This window comes from Daphnia pulicaria, chromosome 2 (assembly GCF_021234035.1).
Source record: "Daphnia pulicaria isolate SC F1-1A chromosome 2, SC_F0-13Bv2, whole genome shotgun sequence".
Classification (NCBI taxonomy): domain Eukaryota; kingdom Metazoa; phylum Arthropoda; class Branchiopoda; order Diplostraca; family Daphniidae; genus Daphnia; species Daphnia pulicaria.
In genome coordinates, this window is record NC_060914.1 from 7,995,587 (window position 1) to 8,015,559 (window position 19,973).

A 19,973-nucleotide genomic window follows, 5' to 3' on the forward strand; every position below is an offset into this window, starting at 1 on the left:
TTTCTTTACTTTAATTGAATTTTTTGTAGACAACGTTGCAATATTTACCATTTTTAGAAGTTGTCTGTTTTTTTTGCTCAGTTGTGGATTTGATTTTACAATTTGAATCATTCACTCGAATTGCGGAAAGACTTCTGTTGTTTTTTTTTGTTGTGGTGATGTCTGTCCGTTTAGAGAATTCTCATTTATAACAGTGTCTAGAATAAAATCATAGAATTAAAATATTAAATTATAATATTTATTATAATTCTACTCACTTTGTTCAAAGTATCGGATGACTATTTGAGGATGACTCAAATTAAGTTGAGCAGCAAAAACTTCTTCTGGATCATTCTGGTCTTTCCTAAATGAAAACACAAATTTTAGAAACCATCATAAAAAAGAGTAGTAAAAAAAGTTAATAAACTTACCACTTAACCAGATACTTGAATTCTCCATTTTTGTGGGAGGCAAATACCATCAACTCTACTTCTTGATTGGTCAATTCCTCATTCTGTGTAAAAAAAGATTATTAAAATTTCATAATCTAAATATAAATAGGGAAATTAGAGATACCGTAAGGATATGGTGTCTCTGATGAGGTGTCTCTGAACAGCATTTAAAACACAATCTTCCACGTCCTACTCATCTCTATCTGATTGGTCCCGACCATTCCACATAGTTTCAAGCCATTGATTCATGATGCAAGTTCTAAAAAAGAAACGCAACACAACACACAATTACAAAATCACAAATAATTAACAACTAATCGTTACACACCTTCCTCACTCTACGCTTACAAGGTGGACACAGAAGAATAAGCCAATTTGGCATCAAACACAAAAAACTCACACACACCACAGTCATGGGACAGTAAAAAGCAATTCCATGGGAAAATATTTACCTACTTGACAACTCGAAAATTAATAATTACAAGTGTAGCCTACGTTCTGAAATAAGTTGTTATGGTATTAGTAATCACACGATATTTATTTCTATTGATTTATTTCTCTGTTGATGAAATGATTTACCTAGATTACAAGCGTTTGTTTTTTAGTTTGAGTGGTCTGAGTTCTCTTCTCACGTAGGCTACTGACGAATAAGCTAAGAAAATTTCCGCGTTCTGGGGTAAATATGGCACGCCGAATCCATCCCTTTTCTTGCAACAAAACGCGGAAATGAATGAATGGACATAAATGTCACATTTTGAAACTAGACATCCATAGCTACTACAAAGGTTAATAACAAAAGTTAAATCAAAACCATCGGAAAGAAAACCAAAGTCGTTTGACAGATAAGTGGTAGGCGTGTTAAGGCCTTGACTTTTAGCTGCCTCGCTCAAGGACATCGAAAAATATGAACATTTTTTTTCGTTAAATATTTTTTTTACTGATCCAATAAGATCTTATACAATTTAGAAATATTACTTTATTGTAATCAGTTTATATGTATATCACACCTTTGAAAATTTGTCTATAGAGGAATTGTTCATTTTTTAGAACACCACATCATGGTACATTTACGTTAACATCCACAGCATTTACGCGAGCCAGAAAGTTTGAAATAGTGGCATTGGCTTTAACAGAGGGTTTGGGGATTTCCAACAACCTTTCAAAAAGGCCAAAAACTATGTGGAGGGCATCAGGATAGGAAAATTGGAAAACATAATACAAAGCACATAAGTATGCCATTGCTTCGGCACAACAGCTAACTTTAATATGTATGGCTACAGTTTCCGCTTTGAGGAAAACGTGTTTTCTCCTAGAACGATTACTCCCGGTTTCTTCATTCCCACGTCCTGTGTTTGTTGAAATGCAGTTCTAATGTTGAAGTTTTCCTAAAAGAAAAAAGAAATTGCTTAAAAAATTTCACTCATGATAAATTTAATTAAGCTCCACACATACTGGAGAAAAAAGAATAAGCTGCTCTGACACGGTTTTTGGAAGTGGTCGGCAGCCCTTGAGTTTTCCAACCAAAGCTGGCAACAGGATTGGTAGAGCAGAGAAAATCCAATGGCTTTACATAGCTGGATTTCCTGTTTGCAGCAGTAAAATACAAGCAAAATAAAAATTGAAACAGAAAACGAATTACCTGACATATTAATGTCGTCTTGGGCCTAAGCCGGGAGTAATTTAAGGATTTTCGCCTCCATTGGCAACCAGTTAATAATGCATTTGTCAAAAAATATTAATAACAAATATTTTATCGACAGAGCAAGGAATTGTCTTACTGCTTCTAGCATATCCATAAATCGAGGAAAACGCTCTACAATTTCCTGTCCCATCGGTTTTTGATTCTTGTTGTCGATCCAGGCTTTCCTGATGTTGAAGGTTTTTTTATGCACTTCAGCCATTTTTTTTGTTGGAATCAGTCAGCATCGCCGCTTTCATAAATTGTTCCACAGAAACATCAGAGTAGTCCACTTTCCTACAAATCAAAAGATTAGATCAAAAACACAAAAATGATTGAAATTAATTAGCCCAGATTACTACAATGCGGTAGTTTTGCTGTAAGATCTCTTCACTCCCTGCGCCCTTCTCTTGCGCGCCACAAATTTATAAAGACGGCCACACTTGGTATTAATGTCATACCAAACTTCCTGAATTGTGAAAAAAATTAAGATGCAATAAGAAAAACAACTATGTATCGTTTTATAACTTATTAAATCACACATGCATGTCCTTGGCCACACGGATTTCGTGTTATTGGAAATTGATTTACTATTAAAACATCCAACTGGTGTATGATTTCTGGCTTCGGATTATGGGTCCTGCAAGTATGTAATAGTATTAGAAACTGCGATTAAGTTTATTAAATATTTATACTTACTTGCCGTTGTTGGCGTAAAGATAAGTGGAAAAGATTTTTTTAAGACGACGCTTGTCCTTGTCTGCCAAAACACTGCTAGTTTCCAGGTTGGTTATGAGTCCATCCACTTCGGTAGCCTTCCTTCCAGACGTCCGTATGATAGCACAAGGGCGAAAAGGGGTTCTGTGAGGTCAAAAGCTATAATTTAGAATGACTCCTACAAATGAAATATGCATACTCCATATGACCTGAATTACCACTGGTGTTATTTCGGATGACGTGTTGGGATCTTGAGCATCTTTTGATGTGTTTGGCAGCAGTTGCCAGTTTGTCATCTTGCTGACCTGGTTCATACAAGACGCTAACAACAAATGACGCAATGCCGTTATCCATGCAAGATGAGAATAAAATCGCACAAAACATGAAACCCATCCGAAGTTTGCACTTGTAATACATTCACCGCAATGTTCACAGTTTTCTCGACTACAAAAAAAACTGGATTAAGAACTCATTAGTTATTTGATCGTTATTTCAATAAAAGAAGTGCTATTTTAGATTTTACTTTGCGCTAAAAATATATCCCTGTTGTCGGCTTCAACTAGGAACTTTTTTTCCTAAACACGTAACACGACACACAAGTTTTCGCTGAGAAGCCAAAAAAAAATCGGAAAAGATAACGAGAGAGAGATCAAAACAATAGTGTTAACGTTCCTACAGGAGAAAACCAAATGTTTCGTTTTGGTAATCAATTTTTTTCCTTACCATCCCCTGTGATTTTTTGTACTATTTTAATGGATTTTCTGGCATCTAACGGTTTGCTATTTCACTGGTAATCCTATAACCATTAATTTCATATTTACATTTTATCTGTTGATCAACAATATTGGTCCCCATTTTTTCCTTATTTTAAAGAAACAAACAAATTTAAACGCCACCGGCGTGTGAAATAAATGAAATTCCAATTGTAAAAATTATTGCGTGTTGAGAAGGTACTTCACCCAACATTTTGGCTTTGTATGACAGCAAGAGCAAGGTCGTCTGCGTTTCCATTAAATGCCTTTGAACAAAAAGGTTATTACTGTATTTAAAAAATAAATTCGTAATATGTAATTAATCTTCCTCACGTAAGATGTGTCAAGGAAAGTTAAGAAGGACTTTTAAATGATAATTTGCGTGTTTCTTCTGTCTTTTATAGGGTGATGTGCAAGACTTGTTAGTTTTTTTTACAAGGACTGGTCTTGTGTTAGCTATTTATAAATGTTGAATGTTCGTGTTTGTCTACTGAGGTGCAACAACAGCATACATCAACTTTACATACCATTTTTGGTCTTCAAATGGCATGCAGCCATCCAAAGGACGGTAATCCAATAGTTCAGACACAGTAGCTACAAGAAATTTATTTTCATTTTCTTCTTTTAGGTTGTATGCATGGATTGAATTGTCTTTGTCAAGAGTTTGAAACAATGTTACTAGCAAATAAGTTTCTTTTCCAATCCAAATGATTCTCCGTACCTGCCCAAACAAATCATTTTATCGACAGGTCTTTGTCGAATAGCAAAAAAATTTCCTTTTGAGTACTGCCTTCCCAAAATCTTAGCTTTGACAGAGCAGAGGATTGTATCATTTTTATTCAAAAATAATTTATCTATTATTTTTTGGCTCCCATTTAGTGTTGACCGGTGGTGAATTTTGTGTGTCTTTAAACAGAAATCCCGTGATCTGGATTTGTTTACACTGTGGCTTAGAGCCGAAAGTTCGTTGCTAATTGCTAGTGACGTTGCGATAATTTTGAAATTACAAATGTTATACGCTCCCTTTTTGAAAATCGCATTTCTTAATTCGTATTTAAAACAGGAATTGTATGTCGGTGGGCCATTTGAACAACTGAATGGAAATGAATCGATCGAGAAATGTTGTTTTGGCTTTATTGGCAAACTTTGATCACACGATGTTTGAATTGATTTAAATCTTCCTCATAAAATTCCGAAAAGTATAAAAGCATGCTTTCTGTTATTGTTGGAGAAAACACAATATCTACGATGGTTGTTTCAAATCTGTTATTCACATTTTGAAGTCATTCACAAATCACATTTTGATGGCAAGTGTTGTGCATGTCTTTTCTTTGTGCCACGTAACTGATTTGAAAAAGCATGGTTTTCACCCTATACTGCATCGTTTCATGGAGGACATAGAAAAGTTTGAGAATGAAGGTATTGCGTACCTGACCGAGGGAAGGTTAGAATTTTTGGTAGCATTTCACAATTTTCGGGCGACTGTCTAGCAAAAAATGAAATGTATGGATTGACCTGCTGCTTTTCACATGACCATAACTGTTCTATGTGTTATGGTTAAAAGGCCGAGTTTCCGCGAAGAAAACTTTAGATTTTGGTCAAAAGAGGAACACGAAAGGGACTTGGAAGACCTAGCATCACCGTCTGATATGGTTCGTGGAGTTAAACAAGACAGTGTCCTGAATTTTCCAGATCTTTTCATACAGAGATAGGTCTATTGATTTGATGCATGTTGGGCCTGAGCCCTACGAATTGGGTACTGTTCTGTACGAATTTATTAATGTGAGGAAGCTTATGACGATTGAGGATTTCAATGAGAGAATACGTCAAATGCTTACAGTACGATGGAAGTAGACAAGTCAAACATATGTCCGTAAAAAACGCGGACATATTTGTCCTGAATGGGTTACCTGGACATTATTTTCCGTAAAAAAGTGGATATATATCTGTGGGAGTAGAACTCGGCCATGCAATCTGCCGTTTCTTGTTGAACCTCAACCAAGAGAGAATTTGTTGGTTGAAACCAACAGCAATTACTAGAAATCAACCAGATTAGCACAAAAACACGGTTGATCTTACCTTACTCACCTTCCCAGTAAACCAAGTTTACGAAAAAACAAGCCTTCACTTTCGGGGCTGCCAGAAACAGAGTGTTAAGTTTGGAGTACGATTTGGTGGTGTTTCAGGACTTACTTACACTTAATAAATGAAAATAAGTTTGATGAAACGATTCGGTGTCCTATTCCATCGTTTTCGCGTCCTTTTTTCGATACACACTAAATTCATACAGAAAAACAAAAACATGTATAATTAATAGGGTGCAAAAATGCGAGGCTTATCAATGGAACAGTGAAAGTGACAAGCAAGGCCTGCATGTTTTATTTGCCAATGAACTAAACCTATGAACTAGGGTAAAACCACTAATTGCGACACGGCCCGCGAAAACAATTGCAACAATTGGGACAAAATGTAGTAAATACATAATTGCGAAATCTTATTAACTAAATTTTAACTGCTAGGGTTGGATACTTAATTCGGCAAAATCTTATAATACTAAGGATTAAACGAACAATCGTTAATTGAAATTTCTTAAGTTTTCTTACGGACGGGAAATTTGGGCTCTGTTTTGGTTGTAAGAACAAAAAATAACGCCGTAAAGAATATCGAGAGTAAAAGGACTAATTCTTAAAATAATTGTATCAAAAGAAGAATGCGAATTTTTGGATAGGAGACGTGAATTAAGACATCAAATTTCGAAATATTTTTTTCGTTACTTCACAATATCTGTGCATCAATCGAAGCAGAATTTCAAAGCGAATCTATGAACGTGCAACATAACATATATAGGTTTTATTGTGTAATTAAAGCATTATTAGCCAAAAACTATTTCAGTGACGTTGGATCGAGTATGGCCAGATCCAAAAAATTGTCACTTTGTTATGTTGATGATTTCAAGACGAGTTTTTTCAATTTCATTTTTGTGATTTCAAAACTGCCCAGTCATACTTTAGGCTTATAGCTCAATATCAAAATGAAAATTTTATCTAAAAAAGTGGGGAGGGACCTTCTATTACGTAAGATTCAAATATTTAAATACCAAAATGGATTTCCAATACTATGGATATTTTGCACAATTATTTGGAAATATTATATTTCCAAGTAATTATTGTTTCTGTATTTATTTAAAAAAAAAAATTTTGAACTCTTTAAGATTGTCCATCCATTCTATATCTAAACATGATTTATGAAAATAATTGTTGAGTAAGGAGTAAGGGAAGCTTACAGGGTTTGGGGCATTCACCATGCTCTGCCACTACGGCGTTAGTGTACAATTTTTTATTTTAAGGCCTCTTAAGATGCGTTAACTCCGACAGTAACGCAAAATTACGAAGAAAAGCCAAGAATAGCGCCACTTACTGAGACGGAAGAATTTTTACCATGGCGTTGAAGCACCAATATCATAGCAATTCCTTTCCCTCCAAGCAATAGGGGAGGAGATTAAAACTAACGTTGTAACAGAAACTAAAGTTGTGTGACAGATGGCTTTGCGATTCTCTGTTTTACGCAACGCTGCGTTACTGTCAGTGTGGCAAGAACTGGAACATATTCCCGTAAAAATTCAGGTAGAATGTGACGGCAGTCACACTAAAAAAATGATAGCTCCGCAAAGTATCTCAACTTATCAGAATTACCTAGATTGTCTAAACTTGTCGAGTATTAAAAACAAAATTACACACTATTTAGAAAAAAACTCTGACATAATAACACAGACCTTCAAATACTACGGGAAAAAATCAATCCCGATATAAGGATAATGACTAAAAAACCTTTTCCGAATTTTATTGATCAAGATATATAGAATTGTGCGGAAGTCTCATTTTCCTTTTCCCCTCTCAGCCTTTATTTTAGCGAAGAGCTCGTCGAAGGCGGGTATTTTGTACACCTTTGTTTATCAGAATTAATAATTTACATTCTATTTTTGGACTAAATGATTTAAATTATGCACATCCATCACAACATCCTCAATGATTTAATCAATACTGTTTCTTTTGGCTACCCTTGGCTTCCAACTTCTCTTACCTCGTTGGTTTTCTTGGCTTTTTTTGGGTGGGGATTTCACGGTTTTTGCTGTATTTGTCCTTTTCCTCCCCTTGGTGTACTTCAATCGTTTGATGGACTTTTGGATGGCAATCATCTTTGATTTTACCAAATCCCATAGCCCGTCAGATTCTTTTGTGGCTTTTTCTTGTTGCAATTTCACATACAGCAAATTTTTGAAAAGTAACTATTTACAGAATGAATATTTTGCACTCTATTTTTGGCCTGAATAATTCAATCTTGATTGTTAACTATTCATCACAACTCATAACAACATCATCAATAACTTCGTCAACACTGTTTCTCTTGTTTGGCTTGCTACTTCGATTCCCTTGTTTGTTTTTATTTGGCTTTATTATGGGTGACTTCACAGTTTTGGCTGTATTTGTCCTCTTCTTACCCTTTGTGTATTTCCATCATTTGATTGAATTTTTGATGGCAAGCATGCATCCTTGATTTCACCAAATCCCACTGTCCTTCAGCTACGGGGATTTCCTGTAGGATTACTGAAGTTATTAAAAAAGAGTTGTCATGAATTATTATTAACTCTTACCCATTTGAATTTAGTTAAGTTATGGAGAATACAACATAGAGGCTTGTAGGTAATTGAAAAACCTTTACAGTAGCTTGCATATTTCCAGTCTAACATGTTAAAAATTTCTCAGCATGAGGAAACTAGCTCAAAGAAATTTTGTGTGGATCTGGCTTCTGCCAAACATTCCGGAATCAATTCGTCTTCTTCTGTAGACCCATTCATTTTTGAAGTAACCTTCTTGTTTTTGCTGGACGTAATGCTTTCTGCAATTCGGCCACCTGCAACCCATGTGGCAAGGGTATATCCAACCGACAAAACTTAAAGTCGACAAGACCTCGACAAAACTCCGACAGAGGTCGATTTTACCCCGACAGTCCCCGAATTTACTCCGACAAAATGCGATTTCCCCCCGACTGGATTTCCTACGTGTTTGTTTATTAAATATCCCTGTAACTTTTGTCAATAACGTCATTTGTATTTGAATGTCATAAATCAAGGCGTTGTTTGTAAAAAAAAAACAGAGGGAATAAATAAAAAATTAATTAACGACGGCGAGAAATTTTGCACAGATTACAAAATGCAATTAATCACAAAAGCAATTAGAAAAAAGTAGTTATCTTAAAACGATAAAACTAACGAAACAATTAAACATCATAATCATGCTCCCTATTCCTCATAGTCAACCAGCCAAGATGGGCGCTTAGTTCTTCTAGTACTTGTTGCCAGTACCGCTTGCGGGTTTCTTTTTCTCTTCTCACCTCTTGCATCGATATCTGTTGTCATCTGTGTCTTTCTTGGCCGGCCTCGAGACTTTGGAGCTGGTGCCTGGTTGGCGACGGGATGAGAGTTTGTTTGCATCTTTTTAGGTCGCCCTCTTGCTCTATTTTGTTGGTCATGCTGAAAAGCGGTAGAGTTTTCAGGGGTTGGCACTCCAGCAGCAGCAGGGTTGATTGCGAGAACAGGCTCCAACGGCTGAACCATAATGGCACGCTGCAATAGTTGTGTTGTGCTTTGAGACTCAGTACCCACTGGATGCATGTTAAGCCAAACTGCGTCGTCTGGTAACATAGCGATTATTGCCGGCTGAAGAGGTCTAAATGAGAAAGGGAAAGTTACTGAAAATAAAAGAGCCTAATATGGCGTCAAAAAACGAACCTGTTCCAATGTTGGATGTTTTCTATCGATTGATTGACGTCTGTTACAGGCAAAGTCCCTTCCCACAGCTGAAGAGCATCTGATTGGAGAACATCGTTGTGAAACGTAATTAATGGCTCAGGATAATCAACGACTGCAAATATAAAAATAAAAGTTAAATTTACAAATAAATGGCAGCTCATTCCTCAGCAAGCCTACCATCAGCATCAGCAGGTTGGACTTCTGCTGGCTGTATATGTCTTGGAACCCTAGCCTGTCCAGCTGTAGCCCTGCCACGTCGAACATTGCCATCTGGACGCGCTGGCCTCGCCGATGTGTCAAAAGTTGGACGAGGAAGATCTCGGTCAGGCTCGAAAAAATTACACGCGAGCTCTAAAAAATTTGAGATGTTTATAACTCCTTCGTCATATTTCGTCCACATTTCATCGATTTTTCGGTCAACCAGTCGAGCTTTGACTGGCTTACTTTTCCCCAAAGTGAATGCGTGTTTCACAGCTTGTAAATCTAATTCAGTATCAGCGTTTGATTTAACAAGGGCCTCTGAACATTAATTAAAACAGTTAGTCAAAGGAAAAGTATTTGTGAAACAAATCTAGTATAACTTACTCATAAAGTTGAAAAAGTTAGGGTGGGCCACCATGACCCTTCGGTTAAAATAACGATTCCAACATTCAATAGAATTGTTGGTACGTTTTGAATTCCGATAGACAGAAAAGGTTTCTGGTTTGACTTTGCATATCCAGTAGTCCCAGTAGTATGTAAACAAAGCCGCAACTCCTTCTTGAATGGGTTGAGGTTGAGTTGCAAGGTCAGCTTCATACTTATCCCGGATAACCTAAAGACAGACATTATTAGTTATCACACACAACAATTAGAATAATTGCAAAGAAGATCTATACCTGGAAACCCTCTAAAATATCCTTTGCAGGGAGAAGGGCAAGAGCTGAAGAAGAGAAAAAGAAACCCGCAAGCGGTACTGGCAACAAGTACTAGAAGAACTAAGCGCCCATCTTGGCTGGTTGACTATGAGGAATAGGGAGCATGATTATGATGTTTAATTGTTTCGTTAGTTTTATCGTTTTAAGATAACTACTTTTTTCTAATTGCTTTTGTGATTAATTGCATTTTGTAATCTGTGCAAAATTTCTCGCCGTCGTTAATTAATTTTTTATTTATTCCCTCTGTTTTTTTTACAAACAACGCCTTGATTTATGACATTCAAATACAAATGACGTTATTGACAAAAGTTACAGGGATATTTAATAAACAAACACGTAGGAAATCCAGTCGGGGGAAAATCGCCTTTTGTCGGAGTAAATTCGGGACCTGTCGGGGTAATATCGACCTCTGTCGGAGTTTTGTCGAGGTCTTGTCGACGTTAAGTTTTGTCGGGTGGAACTCCACTTTCCACCCATGTCATGATCACTACAGAAAAGGAATTTCAGTATAGTTTGTTAACTTTTATACTTCTTTCCATACTACTTAGTAGAGGCTGGTTCTTCAAATGTCTTTTCTGAAAACGATTTGAGAAAAAACTTCCTGTGGTCGAATGTCTCCTTTATTCTTGGTCTTCCAGCTCTACATTTGGCAATTTGAAGTGTGCAATCTTCCAGTTGCCTTTTAAATTCTGCAGCAGGATCAGCTCGTGGTAAAGTTGGTACAAGTGGGCATTCTGTTGGCTTTCAGTCTTTGAAGTTTTTTTCATATTTTTTAAGAATATTTTCCTGTTTAAGACGATCCTTGAATAAAAAATCTTATTTAATTAGATAAAGAGACAATAAAACAATTTCTTAAACTTACTTTTAGTTCTTGAATTTATGCTGTTAACACAGAAAAATAATTTTTTTACGTGGCTTTGCAAGCTTCATGATTTTTTGATTGGTTAAGAAGGGACTCCAGTTCAGTAAATTCAGATTCAATTGCCTCTGAAAATCCCAAGCCAATCTCTTGTTGAAGAAGAGAATTTTTCTCAAAGGGGTCAAAAATGAATTTTAATTCTTCCATTTTATCTGCCATATGCTGAAGTAGAAGTGTATCGCTGGTGTTTGAGAGCTCTAAAACCCTGCAAATAAGAAAAGAGAAAAGATCAACACACAGTCAAAAACAGTCACACACACACAAAAAGAGTAATTAATTATCTTAATTTAATCTTCAAACCATCAATTATTTTTGATGAAATATTGTTTTCGTCTTGCTTTCTTCTTAACATGACATCGAGAATTTCATTATTGGATACTAGCAATTTGATGTCATCTTCCTCTCTTGAATTTGCTGTTTCAATATCCTGTAGATGCTTCTTCAGAAGAAGAAGCGTGTTAAACTTGTAGAAAAAACTGAGTGATTGGGAAGCAGTTGATGCGTCAGGGTTCTCGTCATTTGAATCTGAGGTGGAATCAGAAAAGGCTTTAAAGTTCCTCGATGTCATATTTTTCTTCTTTTTCTTCTTCTTCTTCCTTGGTAAGTTGGTTAAAGATCTTTTTTGATTTTTGTTGTCTTCTTCAAAACGCTCCTTCAAGAAGGCAATCATGGTTTTCATTTCCCCTTTTTTCTTAGCCTCTCTTATTATCTTCACATTCACAACTTCACACAACATGAACCTTTTTCCAGGATTAAGCTGCTTTTTTGGTTTCTGAGAAACCTTTTTTTGGTTTTTTAGAGTTACCCATAGAATGCAATTGAAAAAATTTAAATTAATATAATAATATGGAAAATTCAATTATTAATTTGATTTTTTTACATTTCAGTAAATTCATGGATGGAAAGTGGAAACAAAATTCCTGTTTGAACTATACAACTGTTCAAATCAGTAGCATCAGCTATCAAAAGGCAATTTAATTTCATGATTTACTCGAAAGGAAAGATATGGCCAATTCGTTAAGAAAAATTGCACTGTTTTATAAACTGAAATGCATAGAGGTCGCCTAGGATACCAGATAACACAGTCCCGAGCCAACGACGTCCCTGTATGCCATGTCGGTGAAACTGCGACGTCCCTGGAACGACACGTTTATTGCTTCCATCCCTTAGCCTGTTCCACAATGAGGCGAATAGTTCCACATCTAGGCTCTTAGAGGAGCGAATCGAGTCTGGTGAGGCCCTCGACAGGTGATCTATAATTACATTTTTTGGGCACCTGGAAGTTAATAGTCATTAATAGTGATCGTCTCAGCACCAATCCGTCACAGGTCTTCCGATTTCAATCCGCCTGATTTGTTCAAAAATGAACTCCCGTGATGTTATCTAACATCAGCCGCACTGTAACCTGAGAGGCCTGGCTTGCAAACGATTTAAGAACCTTGGCGAGACTGATCTTAGTCAATCCACGAATCTTTTGCCAACGCTTCGTTTAAGACCTCCGCCTCCCCACCCCGATAGTAAGGCATCAAAAAATATAACCAGATCCGGCTCTTGAGTCTTAAGCAGCCTACCATTAAGTACCTTCACATTGGATGTATCCGTGAGCGACATGGGGGATGTCCAGATCCAAATTAGATTCCCTATCCAAAGAAATTAACGTTGGCAAATCTCCGTCCGCTTGAGCCAACTTACTTCAAAACTGTCGTTGGATGCACCGATAATGGCCCTGTGCAAAGGGTATAGCTAGATTAGCCCACGATAGATTACTGGGTAAAAGGGAGAGCAATAGATCTTGAATCTACAATATGAGGCCTACAAATGTTCTCTCCCGGGTGGTCAATTCCAGAGACTTTTCCTAGTTGGCTAAGAACCCATTTACTAATTTAATAAAAATTTATGTACAAATCACACTCTGTCCCTCCTTTGGACTAATAAAAAATTATGAAATCATACAAGTAGACCACTATTCTTCCCTTTTTATTACGAAGGCCACCGGAGGTATTATAATTTTATTAAAGGTTTAGGTGTTGGAGCCCAAAACAGAGGGAAGAGAATTGAAAAGAGCCCACTTTCATTAATAGTGAAGGAATTTCTTTATGCTCTGCATGGATGGTAATGGTGAGATAGGCTTGCAAGTCAAGTCAATTTAAGCAAGTCAATTTTCGTAAAAAAATCGCCCTTGTCTTCATTTTACTGACGCAGTCTATTTAAAGTGGGGGTGTTCTATAAATCTATTTAGATCCTTTAAATTGCCCTTAAATTGCCCCCTTGCTTTGCCCTAGACCTCCTGAACTTTTCGGAATAAAAAATGCTGGTCACGAGTTGCAAATCATCTAGCGGGATGATCTCTCTCTCGTTAGCACTTTTTGCCAGAAGTGATGCGACTACCACGTCGTAGATTCTCTTCATATCGGCTCTAAAAAGTACATTGCTACCCGGATTGTTCTGGGACGGTAACTCTACAGAAGAAATCTTTACCCAAATACACGGCTTCCAACATTAATCCGTCTTGAGTTAGTTACGGCCAAAATAGAGCAAAACGGTGGACTTTGCCTACAACATCTGGAGGGGACATAGAGACCGAAAAAACGAGTGAAATTCGATTAACCATACAAGTATCAACAATAGGTTCAATCGTGGATGGGTGTAAATTCACTCAACTTGTGATTGGGGTGAGCAATCAAAAACTACATACCCCAAGACTGATCAAACTGATAGAACTCGTGACAGACGTTGAAGCAGCACCTAAAGATCTATTGCAAATTGGAAAATGTGTTTGTAAGGGAGATTGCGACTCACAAAGGTGTTCCTGTTAAAAAAATTGTATTCTTTGTAGCTTTGCCTGTAAGAACTGCAAGGGAACTAGACCAGCCGAAATACCGATGTAGGGTAAAACAGCGAACTGGTAAAGTGTTTTTCTTAATAGACTTTCTTGTGGCATTTACGTGTATCGAATAAATGCGAATTATGGGACAAAACGTGTAATCATGGGGCAAAAAAAAATGTTAATTGGAACACCCTTTTTTTAAACTAATTATTTCATTCGACCCAGAATTTTTTCTAAATCGAATTGCTTAAGACAATAAGTATGGTGCAATAGAAAAATATTAAGATATTCTGATTTAAAAAATCAAAATATTGAGCTGTCAAAAAGTTTTCCTGTCTGCTAAACTTTTTGACCGTGGTTCAAAACTGTTCAACGACACAAAAATGTGATTTAAAAAATATTGTTAACTAATTAGCTTAATGTAAATGGAATAACCCAAGATATACAACACTAAAAACAAATCAAAATTCTGTAGTTTATTTCGCGAAAAAAAGATTGGAATGTTGGACGTTCGTGTTGCGAATGTACTACATTTACTGAAACTTTTCGATATTAAAAATGTTTATGAAGTTTCAGTTTTTTAAAGAGAAAATTATGTCACCGATTCAAAATAATGTCCTGTATCGACATAGCTATACTTCGCTAAAAAATCATTTTATTTATTCATTTTATTAATGAACGTTGTTTCACATTTCAGCCAATGATGCGAATTGGCGAAAAGAGTTTCTGATGAGATTTATTCCCTACCACCTCATAGAAGATGTGCATCTCACACCCTCAATTTGATTGCAACTAAAGATGTCTACAAACAGATTGATGCTTCACTTAAAAATCTCAAGGAATCAACTGAATCAAAAATGAAACAAATCTGGAACAAGCAAAGTCGAAGTACAAAGGCTTCTGACGAAATAGTAAAAAAACTGGACGGACTATTTAAGATTCACAACGAGACTCGTTGGAACTCCTTCTTCGATGCTGTCGATAGATTCCGAATTTTCATCAACAATAGGAAAAGTGACTTAAAGGATGTGTTCAACCATTTCAATGTGCCATACTTTCGGCCTGCAGAAGAAGACTATATTCAAGAATACGTCAAAATTATGCGACCGCTGACTGAGGCCTTGGACATTTTACAGGCAGACAAGAAAGTCTCAATTGGTTATTTACTGCCAACTCTGACTATTTTGATGAACAAGATGGAGTCTCTTAGAAGGAAGACTGGAATTGTACATTGCAAAGCGTTTATTTCATCCATTATCACCGCTTTGAATTGTCGATTTGCGCATTGCTTCAACGATGAAGATCTGTGTTTAGCTGCAATGGTGCATCCAAAATTTAAATTAAGTCGGATCAAGGAAGGTGAGAGAACTGACATGCTGGAAAAGCTGAATTTATCGTTTGAGACGTTTTCCACTGATTCAACCCCAAGGTTCGAAAATTCTTTTTCATCTTTCAAGTATTATTTTACTAATTTTCAAATTTTGCATTCTTTTAGTTCTTGTCGTAGAGTAGTGAGCGAAGACAGCGACGCCAGTCCAAACAAGAAAAAGAATTTTTTTGAGTCACTTTATCGGTCATCTTCCATCCCATCTACGTCTGAACTTGATATGTTTTTAGCTGATGAATCTACAAAAACAAATTCTCTCTTGAAATTTCCAACAATCAAGGAAATGTTTTTGAAGTTTAATGCAGCATTACCTTCTTCGGCATCTGTTGAACGTTTGTTTAGTGTTGGCGGAAGTATCTTCCGACCAACTAGAAATAGGTTGTCAGATGCCAACTTTGAGAAAATGTTATTTCTTAAAGTAAATAGCAAATTGTAGAGTAGAACGTAATAATAAAAGGATTCAGGCATTTATTTTTTTTTTCATGTAACGCAAATTGTACCGCTACCGCGATATTACCGCGGTACTTTTACCGCTACCGTTACCGCTACCGCATTTTTAAAAAAAATTTACCGCAGTACCGCCACCGCGGTACTTTTTCAAAGTACCGCTTCCAACACTGGAATTGGGACAGCAAAAAGCAGACGACTGTAGCATATATAATATATATTTGAAATACCCTCAATTTCAAGTCAGCGTTAGCTTATCAGTATTACCTTGGTTAACGTTTCGTGACAACGGGGTTCAATACTCAGTCAAAGCGAAATTTTTTAGATATGTAATTCAATGGAAATAAGGCAATTATTCTGAATTACTATTTCTTCTGCGGTTTACTGTGGGTTACTGCGGTTCAAGACTCTAATACAATTTTATTTTTATTTTTTGAACTATTTTAGTGGGTAGGGTTAGTGGGTGGAACCATAATCTTCTAAGTATTTATTTGAAAACAAGGAGATTCATTTTTCATGGGAAACGTAACTTATGTGTTTAACGATCAGAAAGAAATCATTTCGAAGCTGCAGCAAAATTTATTTGTCCTTCTCCCCTTTAAATGTACAAAAATAAGTTTAAAAAACGTGAATAGATATATTGTTAATCTATGTGAGTTACTCTCTGAACTCCTCAGCGCAAGTCGGGCAGCAGAAAGATCCTAAACCGTATTTTTCTATAATGATTTTACTCGGCAAGCATTTTTCGTGAAAGAAGAATTCTAAAAACCCTACATTCTTTACGCTCTGAATGTAAACTTGCCTCCTTGCACCAGTGACCCAAAAATTGGCGTTCTTGTGTGCGCACCTGTGACACTGATGACTCATCTTCATCATTGTCTGTAATGGTGACCAGCGGTATCGATGACGGCATATCCTTAATTTTGGACTTGGCTAGAAGTCTAGAGGATTTTCTGGTACCTTCAATGATTTCCTTCAGGTGCTTTACTTTTGCCTTCGAACTATTTTAGAGCAGATGTTTTTACGTAAAAGTAACGCAAATCGTTTCATAGTCAATTAAAGATTGAAACCAATGGATTAAATCAAATTTGTTACGTTTTTACTGACGGGGTTTGTGATGCACCAGTTAAGGGATCCTCAAGTTTAATAGAAACAATCTTCAAAGACCGTTTACTTGACGAAGCTTTTAATGGGGCCTTTTCATTCCTATGAAGCTTAAATTCACTTTATGTTTAAAAATTATGTTACAATATTATTACATTGCCATATATTGTTGGTAGCCCTCGTCTAAGTCTTGGTTGTAGTCGTCACTAAACTATTACTGGGACAGTTTCTTTGCGTTTTTCTCCTGTTTACTCTTTTTTTGTTCTACTAGAATTCTTTTGGCTCTCTCGCCTGCCAAAATAGGAGAAGACAACTCTCTTTTTCTGCTATGTTTGCTGGGAAGACTAGGCACAGGTCCGAAATCAATTTCGGGGTGGTTGCCACAGGAGATTCGCTGCGAATTGCTATAAATTTATTGTAAAAATAAAAATTTCCCCATATTTGAATTAATTTCTATTGGCTTACCATTTATGGTTCCAAAATATCTTTGGATAAGACTTTTCCGTAAGCCATACTGAATTTTGTGAACATCACTAAGTCCCTCTAATCTTGTGGTGTCCTTCAACTGTTCCTCTTTATCCAAAATCGAGACGAATTCGTCAACTTCATCTGCAGAAATTGATCTTTCAAATTCTGCTACGATTAAATGCCCAATCTACCAATTCAAAAATAGATTTAACGACATAAATTCAAAAATAAGTTTAATTATCTTACGTATAATGGGTTCCATCCTATATTTTCTGTTCTTTTCAATGTTGGTGAAGCTGAACGCCCAGGAATTTCAGAAAACTCACCACTTTGAGCAGGGACATTATTATTTTGGTCAATTAGGTAACTGTCTTTTTCAACATTTGCGATACACTAAGTAATTCTAAAGATAATGTTCTTTTTAAAAAAACTGATTTGTTAACTGATAAATTAAGAATAATTTTAAGAATAATTTTAGAATAATAAATTAAGAAAATTAAGTCACCTCACAGCCTCAGGGTTCCCAGGGTACAATCCACAAGCTCTAAAACCATTTTGACCATAAGAGACAATTTGAGTCAGTGAGTTTGAGTCAGAGGCAATTTTTGCCAAACATCATTCAGTAGGTGGGCCACATTTTTTACAGTGACTGTGTTCTCGGGTTTCTGGCTTGCCCACTCATCCACCCTAGTATGTCACAAGCCTTTCAATGGATTGAAGAGAGCGACGTCACAAGGCTGCAAAATGTGTGTGGTATTTGGAGGGAAACAAATCAACTCGATATTGTTTTCCGAACAGATATCAGTGATTTTTATGTTAATATGGCTACGGTGTCCATCCATATATAAAACGAAAGGGAATTTTGTGTTTTTTGTCTTCAGTTGTGGAATAATTGGTGAAGCAACCAAAAACAAAATGCTTCCACTGTCATCCATCCTTACCTCAAAACCAGGAGGCAACTTATCTTTGGCCATCCAATTCTGAAGCCGTTCATAAGGATATATTACGAATAGAGGTAATATCCAACCAGAAGCGGACGTTGTGGCCAGAACAGTAACTCCAGATTTATCAGAAAATTTTTGAATTAGATAAACATCCTTACTTCCCATTGCTGTCAGGAATTTTTGTTTGCCAGGAGACAGACGAATGAATGACTCGTCACAGTTAAATGACCTGGTGGGATCTTCCAAAATATCTTCAATTTTTTTCCCCTTAAAAAAAGTATAAGTAATTTCAATGTGGACATTAAAATTTAAGGAAAAATCAAATTATATGTGTGGCGATGAAGTCGTGAACTATGACGGTGAGGGTTTGCAGTAAAAAGAGTATCTACGGGGGCCTTAGTACTGGATAAGTGCACGTGAAAGCAATGATGATCAACTTTAAATGGGCCTCGACGCGAACTGACCAGGGACCATTGTAATGTAAAATAACTAATAGTATTCTTCAATTATCTAGTAAATTAAATTATTACTTGATTGCCAAGCGTTTATTTTTCGGGTATACGTATAGCGGTTGTCTGAAAAGATAGTTTTCCTCTTATGGTGTATTTACATTTCGGATGCCAACCTGGGATCGATGGAAAACTCTCTAAGATCTACTAGCCTGTGATAATCGTTTTTCGATATCAGAAAACCTGTCTTGCTAGGAAATATCCGCTTTTTTGTGTTTCAAATCAAGCGGAGAATCAAAATTTTTCTTTTCATACACACAGGCCCATAAAAGAGCAATGTAACAGCTAAAATTATTAATGACGAAACAGTATTTAGGCGAATCCCTCATTTATGATGAGATATAAGTATCATATAACGATCAATTACATCAAGTAAATTCTCATAAATCAGATAATGGTGCAAGAAAGTCACGAACATGGATACAAACAGACGTCAAATCACTTACACTAGATTATTACCACTTTCATAGTTTAATCTCTGTCATTTGGATGGGAAGAAAGGAAGAAGAGGAAGGGAAACGAAAAACTCATTCCTATCGTCTCTATGTTTGCATAACACCTTTCATCAAGCAACATTACATTAGTGGTTGGGTATTTTGTTGGAATATACTTCGAAACGCAAATAATGTTGCCAGGTGCTCTCCCAATTAGTTTCATTCTTATTTTTCAATATTTAAGTACAAATGCAGAGTACCTTTAGGAATATTTAAAATTTTATTAATTTCTAAAGTTTTCTCTTCCTTTTTACTCCTATCTCTTCGAATACCCATTGATGAGACAATCCAGGGCCACTTGGTTAATAAAACATATATGAATATTAGAAAATAATTTCTATTTGATAACTGGTGATTTTCCACTTTGAATTTCACACTTTTCCTTACAAGTCATATTTACCACTTTCCGTACAAGTCATATTTACCACTTTAATCATAAGAAATATTTCGTATTACGTAGACATAATAGTGCACGTAAAGTGCAGACAATTGTGTATCCTTTTCTGCTGAACATTATTTCCAACTTCCTAAAGTGAATGTTTTTCTTTTTGTCAGATAGCCAGCCTACTG